This window comes from Marmota marmota, unplaced genomic scaffold (genome assembly GCF_001458135.2).
Source record: "Marmota marmota marmota unplaced genomic scaffold, marMar, whole genome shotgun sequence".
In the NCBI taxonomy this organism is placed as follows: domain Eukaryota; kingdom Metazoa; phylum Chordata; class Mammalia; order Rodentia; family Sciuridae; genus Marmota; species Marmota marmota.
In genome coordinates this window covers 33511524-33528802 of record NW_026000057.1, presented here as the reverse complement: position 1 = coordinate 33528802, position 17279 = coordinate 33511524, and the positions used below count along the sequence as shown (strand labels likewise).

The 17279-nt window shown below is 37.0% G+C and overlaps 1 non-coding gene and 1 pseudogene across 1 annotated transcript; both read left to right on the top strand.

Annotated features, from left to right (window-relative positions):
- Window positions 1-3916: 3916 nt before the first annotated feature.
- LOC107141161 lies at window positions 3917-12317 on the top strand (annotated as a pseudogene).
- LOC125619885 lies at window positions 4402-4588 on the top strand. Its single transcript, XR_007351469.1, has one exon. It is a non-coding gene; the product is annotated as a U2 spliceosomal RNA (small nuclear RNA).
- Window positions 12318-17279: the final 4962 nt, after the last annotated feature.

The window sequence follows — 17279 nt, the reverse complement described above, 5'->3', positions numbered from 1 at the left end:
TGCGGGAAAAAAGTGGGAAGTTGAATAGAACAGAGATTTATAACCTAAAAAGTGGATGAACAGTGATAATATTAACTAAGAATAAAGGATAGTTTGCAGGAGAAAATAATGAGTAAACCAAATGATGCATTTTTGACATAAATGTGTGTCACACAAGCCACACCTGCAGCTGGAAGAGTGGTAAACTGAAAATTAAAAGTATATGTAGAAATGAATTGTAAAGTAGGCTGTCTGACTTTACCCAGCCCGTCAGTATGGTTACTATTTTTTGAACCAGGCATATTGGATACAGTGTATTTTAAAAAGAAAAGTGGGGCAAACCCACAACCTTTTTTTACATTTTTGACCCCAAGATAAGAGATGATCACAGTTCTTAATCTGAGCAGTTTTCTCTGTGATAGAAATAATGAGATACATTCATAATGTTAATGCTGCTTTTGGACCATGATTGACTCTTGCTGCACCCCCATTTGTTTTTCACAGAAGTGCAAAGGGGCAAGTTAGGTCTCTAGGAACAACGGTGTTGTGACCTGCAGCATCCCCAGCCCCAAGCAGCTTCTCACATTGCTCTTCTACAGCCCTGACCCATGGCCATCAGGAAGAGCCCCCTTACTGAGTAATCCGTAGCCTGCATTTGCTGACTTAGAACTGGGAGCTAGTTTCCACTGGTGTCCTTCATCTAAGACATAGCAATGAGAGTAGCAGAGAATTACAACTACACTAACCATTATTTAAGGATTAGAGTTCAATATAGCAATTTTTACTTAGATATTAAACCATTCTTTGAATTATCTTATGCTGATCAATACAAAGTTTTCTTTTATTCATTGGAAATCAGTGTAAAATCTAATCACAGGGAGACTCTTAGTAATTTTTGCAGAGGGATATTATCAAAATTGCTCTATATAAAAATCTCCTCCACATGTTTATATATTTTCTAATATTCCCCAAATTATCAAGGAAACAACCAAACAATTTGATGGTCCTGTTTGAGGCACTCTCCTAATCACCTTGTATATATTTAATCATATATTCCTCATAATTTAATTGTAAGGTAGGTAGTATTCTTATTCTCATGTCATAAAGTAAAACTAAGGCTCAGAAGAGGTTAACTAATGTTCCCAAGAGTGATCACGACAGTGGTGGAGCTTAAATTCTAAGATAGGCACTGTGGCTCCAAATGTAGTAATATGCAAACATAAGATAATATATATTTTATAAATGAGAAAGTTTTTAATAAAATATTTCCTAAGAAAAATTTCTGCATAGATATCAAAGAATGGTCAATATACACATATGAAAATATATCATTGTTTAAATTTATGCATTAACATCTAGTCATAACTTGAAACTATTAGAGATGGCCTTGAGGATAGCATTCCCTAGGACAGATCAAATTTGTAATCCAAAATATTCAAGTTTGTTTAATTACAGTTATCTTATATTAGACAAAGTTGCCAGAAACATGCAGTGGATAAAAGATAGCATCTTCAACAAATGGTGATGGGAAAACTGGAAATCCTATGCAACAAAATGAAATTAAACCCCTATCTCTCACCATACACAAAACTTAACTTAAAATGGACCAAGGACCTAGGAATTAAATCAGAGACTCTCTGTCTAATAGAAGAAAAAGTAGGCCCTAATCTTCATCATGTAGGATTAGGCCTCAACTTCCTTAATAAGATTCCTATAGAACAAGAATTAAAACCAAGAATCAATAAATGAGATGGATTCAAACTAAAAAGTTTCTTCTCAACAAAAGAAACAATCTGTGAGGTGAACAGAGAGCCTATATCCTGGAAGTAAATTTTTACCCCTCACACATCAGATAGAGCACTAATCTCTAGGGTATATAAAGAACTCAAAAAGCTAAGCACCAAAAAAACAAATAACCCAATCAACAGATGGACCAAGGACCTGAACAGACACTTCTCAGAAGAGGACATACAATCAATCAACAAATATATGAAAAAATGCTCATCACCTCTAGCAAATAGAGAAATGAAAATCAAAACTACTCTAAGATATCATCTCACTTCAGTCAGAATGGCAGCTACTATGAAGACAAACAGCAATACATGTTGGAGAGGATGTGGGGAAAAAGGTACACTCATACATTATTAGTGGGACTACAAATTGGTGCAGCCAATATGGAAAGCAGTATATAGATTCCTTGGAAATCTCCAAATTAAATCACAACATGCTACAGGGACCCAGCCTCATCAATGTTTATAGCAGTACAATTCACAATGGCTAAACTGTGGAGCTAACCTAGATGCCCTTAAGTGGATGAATGGATTTTAAAAATGCTGCATATATACACAATGGAACTTTACTCAGCAATAAAAGAGAATAAAATCATGGCATTTTCAGATAAATGGATGGCATTGGAGAAAATAATGCTAAGTGAAGTTAGCCAATCCCCAAAAAACAAATGCCAAATGTTTTCTCTGATATAAGGAGGCTGACTCATAGTGGGGTAGGGAGGGGGAGCATGGGAGGAATAGATGAATTCTAGATAGGGCAGAGGAATGGGAGGGATTAGGGAATGGGGCAGGGGATTAGCAAGGATGGTGGAATGTGATGAACAACAGTATCCAAAGTACATGTATGAAGACACAAATTGGGTGTAAACATACTTTATATAAAAACAGAGATATGAAAAATTATGGTATAAATGTGTAATAAGAATTGTAATGCAACAAAAAACAAAGTACATATATAAAGACATGAATTGGCATGAACATACTTTATATACAAAGAAATGAAAAATTGTGCTCTATATGTATAATAAGAATTGTAATGAATTCTGCTGTCATGTATTTAAAAAAATAAAATCAATTAAAAAAATAAAATATTCAAGTTGTTTATTTTAACTTACCTGAAAAAATATGCACAACTTTTGTTGAAAAGTTAACACACAGTGCAAAAATATAACATTAGTTTAAAACACAAACACACACTGAAATCTCCTATATCCTATTAAAGCATCTTTATTAAACATTCAGAAGATAAAATTATGGGAATATATTACCATTAAAAATACAATAACACATATATTGAAATATAAACCACACTGTTGGATCATATCAGCTGACCTAATCTAATATATTTATTTCAGATTTTTTTTTCTGCAATTCAGGCTTGAAAAGCTCATGGATCAAATACACATACTCAATAGGAAAACCAAAGTAGAATTTCTGTGTATCAAAGATAAACATAGATTTTTATACAAAAATGAAATAATTTACAAGTTTTTACCCAGAGCAAAACAGGGTTTTGAAAAAGGAGATTAATACCAAAGATTAGCTAGGCAAATGTAGCAAACTACAAAATTAAATCCAAAATGTGCGATGCTTGAAATCACAACCATGTTTCCCTATTACAATTGAAATTAAAATATTTTAATAAGGTATATTATAATATTTGCTAGCTTATAATCTAACTTAAGCACTTTAATAGTCAAATCACCAGAACTGCTAAGAAAGTAATTCTGTACCTTAATGATATCACTGGTAGTTTAGAAACATCAAAGTCTCAAATGCATTCGCAGCAATATAAAAAAAAAATTGGAATTTACATGTTATTTCTGGGCTGGAGACTGAACTGAGAGTGTTTACCTAACATTATCTAATTTAGACTATTTACCATCACCTTTTTTATGTAGAGCATAAAGTGTACTTGTTGCCCAGTTTAAATGTACTCCTAAGGAACAAAGCACTGTGATTCCATCAATGTGAAATGTTTGCTCTTCATTTAAATTTAGGCTGAAATTAATCCAAAGTAGTAAATCAATCATCCAAATCAGCTTCAAGTACAGCTAAAGAAGATTGCATGATATTTTTTATGTGACATGAGGTCAACCTACGACACATGGAAAAGCTCTTCCTCAGTCCCCTGTAAGACCTGCAGGATGACAACAAGAAGTTTGAAAGGTGAACTCCTGCCCTCTCCAGCCTTTCCAGCAGGCATCGATGAGTATCCATTTGCTGTCTCAGATCTGCCCTGCTCCTCAGCCAGTATTGATCAGGAATAGAAGGACAAGAATGACCTCATCCCCATCAACCTAATGTGATTGTCGCTGAACCAAGCAGGAGTCTTAGGTTGAAAAAGTTCCCTAGAATTTTCTTCTTCCACCTCTCTAACGATCTATGAACTCCATCTTTGGGACACTGCTTCATCCTGGTTTCCCTACCTATTGGAGGTAATAAAAATATAGCTAATATTTGTTGAGTATCAATAATATACCCAGCATTTTTGTAGCATTTATCAGCCTATGAAATTCTCCTAACAACCCTATAAAGTAGGTATTTTCATGAGACTTTAAAGAAAAGGATACAGAGGTCAGAGAGCTTCAATAAGTTGACCAAAGTCACATTTAATAAGTGGAATAGCTGAGTCGCTTCTCGGCCTTTTGGCTAAGATCAAGTGTAGTATCTGTTCTTATCAGTTTAATAAGTGGAATAGCTGAGATTTGAACCCAGACAATTTGGCTGCAGGGACTATATTTCTAATTAAGAGGGTATGCCTCATTGGGTATAGAGCATTTCCTTAAACCCTTGTTTTTAGGGTATTTGAAGCTACATCTCCATTGACAACTGTCATTCGCCTAGGATGGGGACAGAAGTACTATATGCAGGTCCTACACTGGCCACAGGCTAGGGTTCTGCTCTAAGTACGTGTTGACTCAAAACTTTAATGGTATGTCCCATTTGATTTGGGGCATCAGCCATGAAGCTGCTTTTCTTATGGCTAGAATCAGCATATTAACACCCCTGGTTAGAACTGCTGAACTTGCAACCTCTAAGTAACATCTACAATAACCTTTCAACAGTTTTCAGGCTGAGTTGTTATATCTCACTAATTTCTGCAACCACAGTTCTACCCTGTTGGCATCCATTGCTTTCTCTCTTTGTCCTGTTGGGTGATTTGAGTTCCATGCTTGGGTATATTTGTACATTAGGATGCAGACCTCCACAAAAGAATGCAATACCGCACCAAAGGAAGGAAACTGTGGCAAATGGCCCAAAGGAAACAGTAACGCAAAGGGAGTTTACAGTTACAAGGACAGGATAGAAGTTAACAGGTATTGAGCAACAGTAATGTTCTACTCATTGTTCCAGTTGAAATTGTATAAATGATCTCTGTAACCTGTGATCCATAAGAAAAACTTTCCATAGGTAAGAGCTTTGGGGAAGCAAGACTACAGTCAGCTTTAAAAGGTAGAAGAGGATAAAAGTGGAAATGGGATTCAAGTCGGCCCATCACGGGGATTAAGTGGTGATAATAAGAAGTTACCACAGGCCACACTGTATATTAGGTATTTTAATTACGTGAAATCATTGAATCTTCAGAATAACCATTTATGGCAGGTAGCATTCTCTTAATTTTAAGAATAAAGAAACTAAGGCTGCCAAAGGTGTCACAGAATTAGTGTCGGAGTTAAGAATGAAATCCTGATTTTATTGGTTAAGAGTTTATGACTTTTCTTATACTCCATACTCATAATAAAACAAGACTAGGGCAGGCAAGTGCAGAGGAGTAGGAGCCTTCCAACATCACAGAGTCAGCAGTCTTGGAAGGTCTTGCACCACCCAGGGCCACGGTGGGGTGGAGCCAGCAAAAGCTGTGACTGTAGTAGTGGATTTGGACCACAACTATCAGAAATAGCTACAAAAAGAAGACCAAGGGGAGGCAAGGGGAGCTAGAGCCAGAGATGAGACCCCTGCAGCACTGGTGGTGCTGATTGGAACTACAGTGTGAGAAGGGGATGCTTAGTACCCTGTGGAGGCAGGGCAGAGATTATGAATCACACCCAAGCCAAGAAGAGGCAAGCATGCACCCCAGGAAATCATCTCCTGGCTTTCCCCAGGCCAACATAGCCTAAAAAACCGTGTAATAACTACTGAAGGCTTATCTGTGATGGAGTTGTGCCAGTTTTTTCTGTCTACTCTTCAACCTGACTGCCCAGAATATGTTTCATAGGAACTCTAGTCCATACCATATCCTGCTTCTAGAGGGTAGACTGGATCATTTCACCCCCCAACTGAAAATACTCTGGTTGTCATGGTAATGTCCAAATATTTCAGGGAAGCCATTTGTTATTTTGAACAATGCCTTTAAATTCTATCATTGTTTCAGGCCTGTCCTTCTGTAATTCTTCACTTCCACCCTTTTTCTCTCTCAGTCACTCAGCTCCCCACTCTGCCCAACCACCTGGAGAACACTATCAAGACTTGCTTTAAAATAGTTTCCTTTGGGGGCTGGGGTTGTGGCTCAGTAGTAGAGGGCTTGCCTCACACATGTGAGGCAATGGGTTTGATCCTCAGCACCACAAAAAGATGAATAAATAAAGGTACTGTGTCCACCTACAACTTAAAAAAAATACTTTCCTTTCATGGAGTTTTTTGATGACATCATTAGAATTAGACACTCTCTTTTCATAAATGCATTTAGACAGAGAAAATTTTGGGCTGAATATGTCCTCCCAAAACTCATATACTGAATTCCTAATCCCAAATGTATTAGAAGAGTGAGAACTTTGAGAGGTGCTTAGGTTTACATAAGGCCATGAGGGTGGAGCAGCCATAATGGAATTAGTACTCTTATGGGAGGAAAAGAGACCAGAGCTTCCTGGCTTCCTCTCTCCACCATGTGAGGATACAGCACAAGAAGGCAGCAGTCTGAAAGCCAGGAAGAAGATCCTCACCAAGAACCTGATGCTGGCATCCTGATGCTGACATGGGACCTTTGGCCTCCAGAATTGCAAAAATAAGTTTCTGTAGTTTAAACCGCTCTGGCTATGATATTTTGTTATAAAGCAACCTGAACTAAGATAGATAAGCAGATGATGGACAGACAGATACATAAATGCAGTCAGTATTCTCAGTGCTTGGAATAGTCTGGAACATTGTCAAGTTGTAAATGTTGGTAGTATAAAAGGAGGGAAGGAAAGAAGGGTGAAGTAAGAATGGGAAGTAAAAGCGGAGGAAGTATTTTAACTAAGGCTTGACAGCTTTATGATCTCAGAAACCATAATAAAAAAAACAAATTCATTTGACAGTATTATGTGCAAAAATGCTTTCAATGATCTTGCCTGATATATGTGAGCTCACCAGAAAAGAAAAAAAACTCATAAAACCTGATTATCTTCTGGCTTTATTCAGTAACAATAAAAACAATATTATCCTTAGTATGTACCAGATACTATAGTATGTATTTTATAAAATTCCCCTTTAATCCTCACAAGTATATGAGGTCTATAATGTTAGTCCTTCCACACTGACTAAGAAGTTTAAAAAGAAGTCTGCACATAGCTAGTGCATTGCTGTCAAGTGATAAAGACAGTAGAAACTCAATCATTCTGATCCCAAAGCTTATGCTCATAAATTATGTTCACCTACTTGATCACTTTGTTTCCAATCTTCTCTAAACTTCACTGCTGAAAATGGTCCACTCTCTATTTTCTGTATGCCAGACTTTTATTTCCTTTTCCTTCTTCTGCATTCATAAATTAACAACAGTACTTCAAATTGTGTTTGGAATATTTGAAGCACTTCTTCACTTAAGCCACATGCTTCTATTCAAAATATTCTAGGTTTTCTGTATCGAGATAATAAGCATTTCTCACAAAAGTCTAGACCAGAAAAATGTAAACAATTCCATACACTAATAATGTGCTTTGATATCATGTATGTGTACAAAAAGAATTGGCCAGTAAATGGATGGAGTTAGAGAATATCATGTCAAGTGAAATAAGCCAATCCCCCAAAACCAAAGGCTGAATGTTTTCTCTAATATGCCAATGATAATTCACAATAAAACTCAGGGGGCTCCAGAGAAGAATAGTGTTAACCTTACATTAGGTAGAGGGAAGTGAAGGGAGGGGAGAGAAGGGGATGTGGGGATAGGGAAAGATAGTAGAATGAAAAAGGCATTATTACTTTATGTATATGCGTGGCTGCATGACCTATATGATTCTACAACATGTGCACTCAGAAAAATGAGAAATTATATCCCATCTATGTATGATATATCAAACTGCATAAATGCATTCTACTGTCATGTATAACTAATTAAAACAAATAAAAAATTAAAATGGAAAAAAAGAATGGAGCAGTAAAACACGTTAGAAAGATATCATTCAGTCATTCATTTGTTTATGCAACAGTTATTTAGAGTCTCTGATCACTTACGCTATATGCCATGGATTATTAATAAGAGTAGGGAAAAAATGTTAGGAAACAAGAGCAGAAAGAAGGAAGTTGAGAAACCTAACCTGTTCTCCACAACTTCTAGGACTTCCAGTGTTCTTAATAGGAAGCACATGCTCAAGGCTACTGAGTTTTTAGTTGCTTCATAATATTTATGTGGCAATAAAAGCTGCTTCTAAACTAAGTGGATCTCTATTCTGAATGACCTTCTGTGTTATATTGCTCAGCTCAGAATCCACATTCTAAAAATTCTTACATGTTTGGTTGAAAGCACCCTCAGTCTTTTGGGGTATTAAGAAAGCTTCATACTATTTCAACATTTTAAAACAGTAATACAGACCGATAGTTATTTTATACCTCTTCAGCAAGGTGGTGTAGTACAACTCCCAAAAACTCATAATATGCAAAATAATTACAAATCAAAAACTCACATTCAAGGGATAGTTGAGACAATTGTTATAAACAATGAATTATAACAGAGTTTAATATTCTTTCTTTACATTAAAATAGAATCAGCTTCATATTAAAGAATGGGTATAGCTGTAGTTGTGAAGCGAAAAGACTCAAAAATGTAAAGAAAATTTGTAGGAAAGTCATATAAATAACTATAGGGTTAGAAATCTTATCTCTTGGGAGATACACACACACACACATATATATGGAAATTTTTCCTTCTGAAGAACTAAAGGATGAAAAATAATTTATTAATTTTGAAAATATGCAAAGTCTTTAAAGAAAAGGATAATAGCAACCATTATCTAAATGACAGAGTTAGCAGATTGAGGGCATGAGCTCCATTCTCTTTTTTTTATCATCAACATAGGGGCTGGGGATATAGCGCAGTTGGTAGAGTGCCTGCATCTACCAAAGCACAAGGCCCTGGGTTCAATCCCCAGCACCAAAAAAAAAAAGTAATTTGCTGGGGATGTGGCTCAAGCGGTAGCGCGCTCGCCTGGCATGCGTGCGGCCCAGGTTCGATCCTCAGTACCACATACAAACAAAGATGTTGTGTCCACTGATAACTAAAAAAATAAATATTAAAAAAAAATTCTCTCTTATCATCAACATAGAATATACTGAGTGCCAGGCACAAATGCTTTACCTATCTTACTTCATTTATTCGAAAACAATCCCACATTTTAAACCCTGTTTGAGGTATTTAAAAACTGAGTCTTATAGACATTACTAACATGCCCTAGGGCACACAGCTGGTAAGGGATGGAGCCAGAATGAAATACTTCACTCCAAAGCAAATGATATAAACCATCACATAAAGATTATTGTAAGATTCAAAAAATTAAATATTTTAGTGTTTGACCCCAATTCTGTCCCAAACCATCCATGGGACTTTAACAAGGCACTTGAATAAGAATTTAATTTCATCAAGAAAATGATCAACTATAGTAATACTCTCTAAGATTTCTTTCCATCCTAAAGTTCACAGGCCCAAAGAAACTAGTTGTCATCTTCTTGGAAGATGAAAATATATGACTATGAGACAATCTAAGAAATTCAAAATTACTTATTGCCTTTCAGAAATTTATATTATGATTACAGCAGTGAAAAGTTGGTACAGATTATAACAAAATTGTTCAAGATAATGACAATTTTACCATGGGGGGAAAAACTAATTAAAAAATTAATTCTATGCCTGTTCAGCGAAGAGAGGGGGAAGTATATTGACTTTGAGATGATGGTAGGATTTGAGCAAGATGCATAAAGTGAGCACTTGAATTTATGAATGGAGGTAGCATATTTTATCACATGCACTATTATATGGCAAGCACTATGGTAGGTATATCATTATAGTATTTTTTGAGACTTCGAAATGATAATCAGGACCCTGAGATACAGGGGTGTAAAGTACATATTACAGAAATGTACTTAGTATGTAACTGAGCTAAGATCAGGACACAGACTTGTGCAAATCCAAACCAGTCTCTTTACATCATATGAGGCAACTTTATGAGACCAACAGTGGAGGCAAAATGGTGCTGAAGTTCTTCAGTGGATCATAAAGAAGCCACTGCATTGGAAGCAGCAGGATTGAAGCTGGCTAGATCATAGAAGGCTTCTTATACACAGGAAACCCAGACCTGAGCAACAAATGTGACTGAATATACAAGTGAATCCAAAGGGGGTAAAAGACAATGCACGGAACAGAAATATAATTGTAGCTGTCCCATTTTACCATGTTTGTAAAGTGGAATTTCATTAACTGAGTCTGGATGTCTGACGTGTTAAATTTAACTCAGGAGGTATTGTTTTTTAACTTAGTTTCCAAAATTTAGAAATTAGAACAAAAGATGCATTTTTTCTAAAAAATCAGATCACTTGATAATACTAAACATTGACTTGCTGCCATTTAAGAAGACAGCAAGCAGCTGCCTTTTATAAATGGCACATGAATTCAATCTAGACAGTGTTTCCACTCTGACAAGATAGCTCTCTAAAGTTCTCTGCATGGCCAAATTGGAAGGGTCTTTCAGGCTCTCATAGTGAATCTTGTCCAAGGCATTAGAAGCATTTGAGATCAACTCTTCAAAATCAGTATATTTGATTTTGAAGAAGTGAACAAGACCAAATCCATTTGGCCCTGAAACCTCAATGATATAACTCAGAAGGAATATGGACAGTTCTACAAACACCTCACCAATTACTGGGAGGACAACTTGGCAGTCGATCACATCTCTGTGGAAGGTGAGTTGGAATTCAGGGCACTGCTGTTCATCCCTCAGTGGGCTCCCTTTGACCTCTTTGAGAACAAGAAGAAGAACATCAAACTCTATGTCTGTCATGTGTTCATTATGAACAGCTGGGATGAGTTGATACCACAGAATCTCAACTGTGGTGTGGTTGACTCTGAGGGCCTGCCCCTGAACATCTCCCAAGAAATGCTCCAACAGAGTAAAATCTCGAAATTCATCTGAAAAAACAATATCGTGAAGAAGTTCCCTGGGCTTCTCTCTGAGTTGGTAGAGATAAGGAGAATTCAAAAAAAAATTCCATGAGGCATTCTCTAAATATCTTAAGCTTTGATTTCATGAGAATTCCATTGACCATCAATGCCTTTCTGAGCTTCTGTGGTATCACACCTCTCAATCTTGAGATCTGATGATTCCTATGTCCAAGTATGTCTTTTGCATAAAGGAGACACAGAAGTCCATCTATTATATTGATAGAAATGAGCATGTGGCCAACTCTCCTTTCGTGGAGCATGTAGAGAAGCTGTGTTTTGAGATAATATATATGACTGAGCCTATTGACAAGTACTACATGCAGCAGTTCAAGGAGTTTGATGAGAAGAGCCTGTTCTTTGTAACCAAGGAAAGATCAGAGATACCAGAGGATGAGGAGGAGCAAAACAAAATGGAGGAGAGTATGGCAAAGTTCAAGAACCTATGCAACCTTTGGATAAGAAGGTCGAGAAAGCAGGGTGTGATGGTGCACATCTATAACCCCAGAGGTTCTCAAGGCTGAGGCAGGAGGATCATGAGTTAAAAGCCAGTCTCAGCAACTTAGTGAAGCTCCAGGCAGTTCAGTGAGACCCCATCTCTAAATAAAATACAAAAAAGGGCTGGGAATGTGGCTTCGTGGTTAAGTGCTCCTAAGCTCAATGCCTGGTACCAAAAAACAAAAAAAAAGGAAGGTTGAGAAAGTGACAATCTTCAATATGCTTGTGTCTTCATGCTGCTGCATTGTTATCAGCACCTATGATTAAACAGCCAACATAAAGCGGATCATGAAGGCCCAAGTACTGTGAGATAACTGTAAAATGGGCTACATCATGGCCAAAAAGCACCTGGAGATCAACCCTGACCACCCCATGTTGGAGACACTGTGGCAGAAGGCTGAGGCAGACAAAAATGACAAGACTGTCAAGGACCCCATGGTGCTATTACTTGAAACCACCCTTGTTCTCTTCTTGCTTCTCCCTTGAATATCACCAGACTTGCTCCAATTGCATCTACTGCATGATAAAGTCAGGCCTAAGCATTGACGAAGATGAAGTGACAGGGGAAGAAGCCAGCACTACTGTTCCTGATGAGATAACCTCCTCTTGAGTGTTATGAGGATGCATCTTGCATGGAAGTAGATTAGGAGTTTCCACGGAGAAAAATGTGCCCTCTGTATAGCATCTCCATGGCTCTCACAGTAGCCTTGAATGATCCTCTCCCACCTGGCTTCCTCTACTGATGGATAGTCTAGTGGTTTTCTCTCTCCTATCCTTGCATTTAAGGCAGGAAACAAGAGCCTCAAGCCTCATAATTTGACAGAAAGATTGAATTATGTATTGTTTTTTGTTGTTTGTTTTGTTCTGAAATTATGCAAATTTTTGTAAAAAGAAAATTCATAGTTCACTTAATTATATTAAAATTATTTAGAAAGGTTTTTCACTTAGGAAAAGGTCAGACAGTTAAATGGAGGCACCCAGAAACCACCTGCTCTTCCACGAAAAAGAAACAAAAACAACAGGTAGACAACTGCATATTGAGATGAATGACCACAGGGGAACACCAGAATTCAACAGTAAAGAAATGGAAACCCTACAAAACCCAGAGAACTGGGATAGCAGGATAGCAAGAGAAACAAAATATCCCTCATCTGCTGCCCTGGCCCCATAGCTCAGGGAGTCTCCCCTTTGCATGGAGTAAAGGTGAAAATGAGACTCTCAACAAACTCTATCAGCACAGATTCTGACAGTCCTAGCTACTAGAAAGTTTCATGGAACTTGCTTACAGAAGTGGCTTGAAATTTTTACATAACTCTGCCTTAGAAAAGGAATTGACTTCTTCTCCCAAAAATCCCCCAGGGTGCTATAACCAGGAGCCATCTTGACAGGGAACTACTTATCTGAATTTGGACTACTTTATAGTTTGATTCCTCTGCATATTTCCACCTCTGTAGCCCCACAGACATGCCACTGCTCTGGCATGTGAGTGGCTGCCCCATTAACCAGACTTGGCTCAGTGGAGTGACTCAGACACAAGCCTGCTGAAAGTGCTATATAGTGAGGAACAGGTATTGCAATACGAGGGGAAATGGATCCATAAGAACTAGGGAATTGGGAAGCCTGCCCTCAGAGATTGGGGGTATGGCCTGTAATATGTGGTTTCATATGGGAACCAGGAATGAGGATGGTGGCCCAAGTGGTTCATGCCACCTCTCTCCCAGCATGCACTATGCACAGGCACCTGTTGTTAACAAGGCAGTGAAAGAACTCTGAATTTCTACACACAAGGTATGCCAGGGAAGTTCCAATAATGCTGCTGTAGCCCTTTGGTAACAGCCAGAGAAGGTGTAGAGAGAAGCTCTGCATAGTGATTGCTGAATTCCACTCACCTTCACTCCTAAGAGCACTTCAGCTGAGATAAATTTTATCTACCTCCAGCCATGACCCACTCCTACTCAATCCAAACTAACTATCCACTGTCAAAAAAGCTACAGGGAAATTGCATGATGGTACAAAGCTGAAAATAAACTCGACACTGCATAACAAACAATACGCAAAGACACATTTTTAGAAGAAAGCCATTTACTAAGAAAGCCATCATATAAAAGTAGTTGCAATATCCATTTCACTAAATGGACAAATGAATGTGTAAAAATAAGATAATATTACATTTCTTAAAGTCCATCACTCTGTATAACAAATTCTAAAGATACTAAAGTAGATGAAATCCCTGATTTAAAAAAAATACAAAAGAATGATTTTTTTTAAAAAAGTCAATGACATCCAGGCTGGGGCTATAGCTCAGTGGTAGAGCACCTGCCTCACACATGTGTGCTGGGTTCAAGCCTCAACACCACTTAAAAAATGAATAAATAAAGATATTGTGTCCATCTACAACTATATATATATATATATATATATATACATATTTTTCTTTTAAAGTCAATGACATCCAAGAGAATACAGATAGATAGTTAAATAAAATTAGAAAGACAATGCAAAATGTTAATGGAAAAATTCAGCAGATAAAGACTTTAAAAAGGAACCAATGGGAGGCTGGGGATGTGGCTCAAGCGGTATCGCACTCGCCTGGCATGCATGCGGCCCGGGTTCAATCCTCAGCACCACATACAAACAAAGATGTTGTGTCCACCGAAAACTAAAAAATAAATGTTAAAAAAAATCCTCTCTCTCTAAAAAAAAAAAAAAAGGAACCAATAGGAAATATTTGAAATGAAGAGCTCTATACATCAGATGCAAAATTCAATTTAAAATCTCAATAATAGACTAAACAAAAGAAATAGTATCAGATCTTGACAACAAGTGTTTGAACATATCACATTCAGACAGAAACAAAGTAAGAAAGAATAAAGAAAGCATACAAGATCTTTGGAACACCATTAAAAGATGAAATATCCACATCACTGGCATATATGAAGAAAAAGAAATAAAATTTAAGACCATACAATACCTATTCAATGAAATTATATCAAAAAACTTCCCTAATATTGGGAAAGACATGGACATCCAGGTACAGGAATGACAAATTAAGATGCCAGAAAGTTCCTTACCACAACATTATTATAGTCAAACTGTCAAAGGTACAAGACAAAGAAAAAAATTTAAAATCTGCAAAATAAATCACAAATAGCATTTAAGAGCAACCACATTATACTACCAGCAGATTTCTCTGAAGAAGTCCTATAGGCCAGAAGGGCATGGAATGATATATTTTAAGTCCTGAAAGAAAATGACAGCAAACCAAGATTAATATACCCAGCAAGGCTATCCTTCATATCAAAGAAGAAATAAAGACCTTCTAATAAAAACAAACCCTAAGGGATGTTATGATCATCAGACAAGCTTCCCAAAAATGAATGAGGGTATCTTATGCCCAAACTGAAAGAGAAATGACTATTATTGTGTTAGCATATAAAAGGATACATCCTACAAAAAGAGTACATACTAAAAGAGAAAGCGCTCTCTCTCTCGCTCTCTCTCTCTCTCTCCCACCTCATATATATGTATATGAGGNCCCTCTCCCCTTACCCTCCCATATATCCCATATATATGGGATATATCATATATATACATATATATGAGGTGGGAGAGAGAGCAGCTTTCCTCTGCCTTTGCCATAACCTTCCACCATAGCCTTCCACCATGATGTTGTCCCTTACCTGGAACCAGCTGACTCTGGACTGAAACTCTGAAAACTTGAGCCCAAGATAAACTTTTCCTCCTCTAGGTTGTTCTTGTCAGGTATTTTGGTCACTTTTTAATTTGAAATCTTTAACTTCAATAAAACTTTTCATGTTTCTCCTAAGTTTGTCATGAAAGCAATGTTCTCTGCTTTTGGGGGGGGCGGGGGCACCACAGGGGTGGGGCAGTTACCGGGAATTAAACCCAGCAGTGCTCAACCACTAAGTCACATTCCTACACATCCCCAGCCCTTTTTATTTTTTATTTTGAGACAGGGTCTTGCTAAGCTGCTTAAGGCCTTGCTAAGTTGCTGAAACTGGCTATGAAGTTGTGATCCTCCTGTCTCAGCCTCTTGAGCCCCTGGGATTACAGGTATGGGCCACTGTGCCTGGCTGCTCTCTGATTTTTGATGGTTTAATAATATGCTCAGTATGTACATTTTATTCATGGAGGTTATGATTAAAATATTTCTAAATAATGAAATCCAAATTAAAGCTTATTTAAAATGCTATTGGACCTTAATTTCCTTACCTTTAATTTTTATTCAAAATATTAGGATTTTAAATAACTTACCCTAGACATATATGATATGATTATCTGAAAACTCTGCTCTCAGAAAACCACAATTTCAGGTTTGGAATTCATAATTATCAAAATGTATCTTTTGAGATCTATTAGTGATTTCAAGCTGAGAGACAAGAAAAGCCGGAAAGAACCATGAAGCCAGGAGGATTTCCAAGGACAGTGAAAACTATCTAATACATAAAGCACACTGTGTATATGATGAGAAAAGCTCTGGTCTTGGAGTCCAAAGAGATGAATTCTAATCCGTCACTGACTATGAAATATAATTACCAAGAAGTTCAGAGGTCATTGCCACTGGATTACTTTTTACTGATTAAATAAATATCTTAACATATAATATATATTTGGTTTATAGTAGACATTCACCATGTGTTTAGGGAATCTAAGTCTATTCAAAAGGAAGGAAAATGCTTATGAGACTCAAGGAAAGTCATGTGAAGTCAAGTCAGTCACAAATATTTGCTAGAAAACCTCAGACGAAGCACAAGAAAAAATTATTGAAGATTCACTATAGATTTTCCCAATAATCAGAGTCAATTTCCTCATTTGAATTAACAACTCGCTTCAAGTTAATAGAACAATGGCTTGGTTTTTAAATTAAATTTAACAAGCAAAACACGATTCATGATAAAAAAAATTGTAACAGATTTAACTTTTCGTATTCCTTGTTATAGTGGAAAGGAATTGCTTCCCCCAAAATTTAAAATTTTATTACACAAATACCAGTTTAAAAAGAGGCTGGCAAGAAAATAAAAAGAGTTAAGGGGAATTTTTAAAGTTAGAGATATATAGAAAGCATGAATATTTTTGCCAAATATTTTACAAAGAAATATAGGACAGAACCCAACTACTGTGTACAACTATTATGCTGTAATAAAAAAGAAAGGACAAGGAAAAGAAATGTAGGACATGAAGAACAACATGAAAAGCAACAGAGGCATACAAAATGGGGGAGGGGAGGGCAAAAGGGAAAAGAAAGAGTGCTAGGAAGCCAGGCATGGTGGCACACACCTGTAATCCCAACAGCCCAGGTGGCTGAGGCAGGAGGATCGCAAATTCAAAGCCAGCCTCAGCAAATGCAAGGCACTAAGCAACTCAGTGAGACCCTGTCTCTAAATAAAATACAAAATGGGGCTGGAGATGTGGCTCAGTGGTCAAGTGCCCCTGAGTTCAACCCCCAGTACCCCCCAACCAAAAAAAGAAAGTGCTAGGAAAATAAAAAACCAAAACTCTAAAACCCCAAGAACTATATATAATGTGGTAAACAAAGTCAAGGATGCTAATAATATTGAATGTTGTATCAGTCAGACTTTCATCACTGT